The following is a 6,469-nucleotide window of genomic DNA, read 5'->3' as shown; positions in this document are numbered from 1 at the left end:
GATATAAAGGCATCAAACCATATCTTCAGCAAGGTAGTCACTGTGATCCACAACAGCAGAAATCACATGGACTTCTCTGGTCCCCCTCATCTTGGTCCTGGATTTTCAGCTTTCTGACTTCAATGACAGTGTTGGACTCATGTATAATTGCTCTAACTCAGAACACAGCTTGAAGCACTAAAAGTGAGATGTGGTTCTGTCCAATAATGTGTCATTTAGTTTTTCACCACTGTGATATAACTTATTGACATCTGGAAATACTGAATCTCAACAGAGAAATGTCTCTATCAGATCTGACCTGTGAAGAATGTTTTGTGATTAATGATTTAAGTGGGAGCACAAAGACCACTGTGCATTACGATACCATTGGACAGGGTAAGCAAAAAGTGAGGAACAAAGCACTAGTCAACATTTCTCTTCTTTAGTTCCTGATGTGACTTCCTCATTGATTGACAGGTGGCAATTGAGAAATGTAAGTCAAATAAGTCCTTTCCTCCTCAAGCTGCTAAGGACATTGTGATTGATATCACAATAGAAAACAAACTGGCACAAGTAAAAGTGCAATCAAAGTCACATTTCAAGCAATGTGGCAGTCATGACAGAAATACCGAAAGAAGAAATATGAGTAACTTCAATGTGTGAATATAGTCATACGTTGTTTACTTAGTGTATTAACTTTGATTACTAAATTTTGGAGTAGAGAAAGAATATAGTACTCTAAGTATCTCAATTGCATCAAGCTGCCTTGTCACTGATCGTATTACTAATTGCAGAAACGTTGGACAACATTTGAAGGTTCTCCTTACCTATTCACTCATCCAGTTACCTAGTTTTCTTTCAGTTTGCTGACTCTCTTACTTTCTTTTTTAATTCCTCTCTTTCATTTCTTCCTTTGGTGTGTTGGTATGAAAAATTTTAAAATACAGGAAAAAAGATAAATCTATAATAAATAGCTGTAGTGGTTAGATTCCACTGACTGTGACAAACATACCCATGAGAACAACTCAAGAACAGAAAGAGATCAGAGGTTCAGTAGGTCCAGTTAAAAATTATGCTAATGCAGAAACACAACTCCATTATAGAGGGCTATCTTTGAACTTCATAGAAACTCTGTGCAGGGATGACTTGAGATGACACTCTTGGTGACATGCTTGGCAGGCCAAGTAAGGAGGAAGCATACCTCCTTTATCAGTAGAATGCCCTGCCAATAGCCAGTCCTTGAGTACACAGAAGTGCACTAGAGTTCACTCGCTATGATTAGGTTGTTCTTTGTCTCCTGATGAAGTGTTTTTATATATTATATTACAGCTAAAGTTGTTTCCAAAGCAACAGGCTTCTTGTTTAGATTAAATAGGGCACAAAACTCTTGAAAGAATTTGTAACAACATTTGTAGTTTCTGTAACTATTTCAAGTACTATGAGTACCTAGTTTGGATTGTGATTTGAGTATTATTAGAGAGCACTGGCTTTGCAATAAAGTATGCAGTTGTATCTTCTACCCCACGTCCTTTGTGTGCTGATTTCTGTGGTACTATTCAGGGTCATCCATAACCGAGGTAGCTGGGGAAGGGACCCCAACTATTGGTACCTGAAACAGGGACCCAGAAAGAATGTCAGGAGTGTCAAATAATAAGAAAGGTAATTACAGGGTAATGGGGCAAGATAACTTTTCTCTGTTTCTGTCTATGCCTAAGAATTTGCTGGAAACTCATTGTACCCATGTCATCTATACCAGACTTAGAGATGTGTCTTGAAACTATCAAAGAATAAAATCATTGGTTTCCCTCAGATGAGAATTGAATTGATATGGAAAATTGGAATTGAGTTCAGATAAATGTGGAGAGGAGGCTACTAACTCAAGGACAGGAATGACCTTGTGGTCAGATACTGACTGACCATCTGTGCTGTGATTTGTTCTGCTTTTGTATTTAAGGAAGTTCTGAAATAAACCCTGGGCTGTTTGACTGCTTCAGCATTACTGGACCCACCTCCCGATTCTATCCTGATTTCTTTTTCTTCTGACTTTTCTCTGGCCTCAATGATCCCCTATCCAGGAAGCCTAGCTGACCCCGTAGGAGCAGCTCCTACAGGTGACATCCAGCTGTGCAACTCTCTGGGGAGGGGTTACAGGGACACACAATTTCCAAGTGTGCTCTGATGTGCATTAAGGATATCCTGGGAGCATCATCAGTTGCACGGTGTAAATATAAATAAGAAGTTAGCTGTACAGCAAGAAAAACAAGTAAGGAGTAACTCGAGTATAATTGTAAAATAAGTAATAGTAAAATAAGAAGTAATTTGTATAAAATTTTCAAAAAGTTAAATATATGCCAGGAAAAGAGCAAATGGCTGTTTGTACATTACTTATAGATATTCTAAAGGTCAGGGGTACTAAGGAAGGACACCAATATTTGCCTCAGTTTTTGAAATGTATAAAATATGTGTGCTCCCCACATTTCCTCAAGAATGAAGTATAAATCTAGAGCTTTAAAAAAGTGTGTGTGAATGAATGAGTGCATGTTTTCTTGGTCTGTGTTTTGACTGTTAGTACATTGCTGTTTTATGTGATCATGTTTCTAAAAATGTTAAGTGGTACCAGGACCTGTTTGTCTGCCATTACTGTACATTTTGCTGTATTCACCTTCTTTTCTATCCTGAAAGAAATGAGGCAGGCAGCCTCTGCTTTTATCCTTCTGGGAATTTTTATTGGATCAGTTTCAGAAATGTGGGTCTCAAAAGAAAAGGCTCTCTAATGAGAGGCATGCCACTCACCAACTTCCTTCATTATTCTCTGGACCATAGCCTTCCAGCAGTTCCTGCAGAGGGCAAAGGTGCATGCACATGCTCACATGGGCACAGATCCTATAGAGAAACATGCTCATGGAAATGGAGCAACAGCAAAAAATTGTCTACTTGCAGTTAAAGAGCTGCAGGCATGTGAAACAAAAAATCTTTGATTGTGGCCAGAGATGTTAAAAGTGATCCATCACATCTGGGATGAGCTCAATTCTCATAAGGGTTTCCAAATGAAAGTAATGTTTGTGAATGTCAGCACAACTTGAGGAGTTTTTGAAGCATTCCAAGGAAAGAATGTCTTCACACAAATCTCCAAAGAAGAGATTTAATTGAGAGGGAAGAAACCAAAAGCATAAATACCCCTGCCAGTGTGGAATGGGAAAACTGCATACTGAATTTGCATATGGTTTATATAGGGCTTCTTAAAACCAGGGGATATCAAAGGAGATTTTGAAGGAGGGAATTTGTTAGATTTTTATCCCCAATCCTGAACAAGGTCAGAGATGGGCTGTATTTTACATAGAGGGACTAGTAACATTTGTGCTCACTTGGAAAAGGGTAGAGTGTGGGGCTTTATTATTTGGTTGTGTTTTGAGAGTGTGTTTCTTTCACTGGCACTTTTTAATGTTTGGACTGTTTTCAGGGAAATATTGTTTCTTTAGCCAGTTCTAGATTCAGAGAAAAAGTGCTTTCTTTTGGCTCTGCTTTCAGGTCTGAGGTGTGCTTCTGTGACTAGCCCTTTCTCCCACCCATAGACTCAAAAAATGTTTTGCCCATTAGTTTGATGGTTCAAACAAAATAAAGAGATATCATAGCGCTTTAACAGATTTTTGCGCTATCCATTTTTTACGAGATAATAACTGCTGTTAGTTTACTGACTGTATGTGTGATGGCTTAAGATCTTTAAAAAATAAGTTATAATAAGCCCTCAGTTTCTTCCACAGGTCCAAATGATTAGGGTAATATGCATAAGCTTTATCAGATTGATTACACACAAAGGTCTTACTCCTGTATGAAGTACAAAACATTAAAACACTAAATTCACTTATTGAGTGTTGCGTCGCTTTGGCCAGCAAAGAAAACACAACACAGGACTCTTCTCAATGCAGTTTAATCAGGAAACCTTGAATAATCTTCTCACCCTGGGGAAAGCCAGCCCACAGCTAAAATAGCCTCTGGGTAGCCAACTCCAGCAAGCCACGTGGGAAATGCGGATAGGCCCAGGTACACAGAAACAAGCCAGACCCTTAGCTTTAGCCATGCATGGAGTTATTTACAACTGAAAGCACATCCCACCCGGGGGGTGGAGTGCAGAGGACAGTGCCATCTTTAAGGTGCGGCACAAAGCAGCTCACTACAAGAGAGTTTCACTATAGTACAATTTTTCTCATGGTTTTGCAGAATAGACACATTAAATTCATAAAGTTTTTCTGCAAGATGGTTTATTTCATATATTTGCAGATGATTGTGACAAAGGATTTACCACAGATTCTATTCAGAGTTTTCTCTCCAGTTTGTATTCTGCAGTATGCATTTGAAAATGAATAATGTGTGAAAAGTCTTTCTTACACTGATACACATTCTTAAAGTTTCCCTACACTGTGTGTTCTTTTATTACCATGAAAAGTACAGTGGTCTCCAAAGACTTAACCACACTGACTACATTCATAGGGGTTCTCTCTACTCTGTGATCTTTTGGACATTTGAAGATGACTGTGTTTTGCAAAGGCCTTACCAAAATGATTACAATCATAGGGTTTCTCTCTAGAATGTGTTTTTTATGCAATTGAAGATGACTGCAACTTGCAACAGCCTTATCACACTGATTACATTCATGGTGTTTCTATTCAGTATATATATTCTTCAATGCAATTGAAGATTTCTGTGTGTTGCAAAGGCCTTACAACACTGATAATATTCATAGGGTTTTCTTCTCTCCAGTATGTTTTCTTTCAAGCAATTGAAAAATATTTTGATATGCAAAGACCTTACCACATTGGTTACATTCATAGGGTTTCTCTCCAGCATGTGTTCTTTTATGCTTTTGAAGATTACAGTGCTGGGCAAAGAACTTAACACATTGATTACATTTACAGGGTTTCTCTCCAGTATGTGTTCTTTTAAGCTTTAGAAGATCACTGTGACATGCAAAGGCATTACAACGCTGATTTCATTCATGAGGTTTCTCTCCAGTATGTGTTGTATTATGCAATTTAAGATAACTGTGCTGGGAAAAGGCCTTACCACATTGAATATATTCATAGGGTTTCTCTCCAGTATGTGTTCTTTCATGCTTTTAAAGATAACTGTGAAATGCAAAGGCCTTACCACATTGATTACATTCATAGGGTTTCTCACCAGTATGTGTTCTTTTATGCCTTTGAAGACTACTGTGCAGGGAAAAGGCCTTACCACATTGATTACATTCATAGGGTTTCTCTCCAGTATGTGTTCTTTTATGGCTTTTCAGATTACTGTGACCTGCAAAGGCCTTACCACACTGATTATATTCATAGGGTTTCTCTCCAGAATGTGCTCTTTTATGCTTTTGAAGATCACTGTGACATGCAACGGCCTTACCACACTCATTACAATCATACGGTTTATCTCCAGTATGTGTTCTTTTATGCAATTGAAGATTACTGTGCCAGGCAAAGGCCTTACCACAATGATTACATTCATAAGGTTTCTCTCCAGTATGTGTTCTTTTATGCTTTGGAAGATAACTGTGCCGGGCAAAGGACTTACCACACTGTTTACATTCATAGGGTTTCTCTCCAGTATGTGTTCTTTTATGATTTTGAAGATTAACCTGAGTTGCAAGGGCCTTACCACACTGATTACATTCATAGGATTTCTCTCCAGTATGCATTCTTTTATGCTTTTGAAGATCAGTTTGACATGCATACACATTACCACACTGATTAAATTCATAGGGTTTCTCTCCAGGAGTATTCTTTTATGACTTTAATACGTTTCATAAAGAACAAAGTCTTTATCTCCGTGACTGTATTCATAGGGTTTTTTTTCAGTGTGTTTACTTTTAAGCACTTGAATATGACTGTGATGAGCAAATGCTGTACCACACTGCTTACTTTTAGAGGATTTTTGCCCAGAATGTGTTTTCTCATTCCTTAGAAAGTGAGTGTCATAACACAAGGCTTTAACACAGTGAGTATACACTGAAAGTTTCTTTTTCACCATTTTGATTCCTTTCAATCCTGCAAGGATAATTGGCATATTTAAAAACTTTACCACATTCAAGATACAGTTGAACTTTATATCTGTATAAATTAATTTTATACCTTGATCCAATTCTAAAAGGAATTAGGTATTAAGATTTCATAACTCCTTTTAAAATCATGTTTGCTTTTTAAATAGGGGTCAGGTTGCATCTAGGAATATAAGTATAATGATAAATTCCTTTGTTTCATGGTTTACCTGTTTACATTTACAAAAACAGTTTATATTATATTGTTCACATTTTCAAAGACAACTGAATACACTGAGAGATTTACCAAGTTTACTGCATTTATAAATTTTATGATACTGTAAAACATATATATTTGCTTAGTGAATTAGTACATTCAGAAGTATTTACACAAACCTAGAACTCGTGGGATATTTTTGTAATGTTTATATATTAATAATCATGCTATAAAACCATCAGTAT

General features: G+C 37.2%; 1 pseudogene; it reads right to left on the bottom strand.

The window, feature by feature from the left end:
• Window positions 1-4,641: 4,641 nt before the first annotated feature.
• Window positions 4,642-5,734, bottom strand: LOC148117671 (uncharacterized; annotated as a pseudogene).
• Between the last annotated feature and the right edge of the window lie 735 nt (window positions 5,735-6,469).

Source organism: Myodes glareolus, chromosome 27, assembly GCF_982192425.1.
Source record: "Myodes glareolus chromosome 27, mMyoGla1.1, whole genome shotgun sequence".
NCBI classification, from domain to species: domain Eukaryota; kingdom Metazoa; phylum Chordata; class Mammalia; order Rodentia; family Cricetidae; genus Myodes; species Myodes glareolus.
The sequence above is the reverse complement of the archived record's forward strand: the minus strand, read 5'-3'. Positions and strand labels throughout refer to the sequence as shown.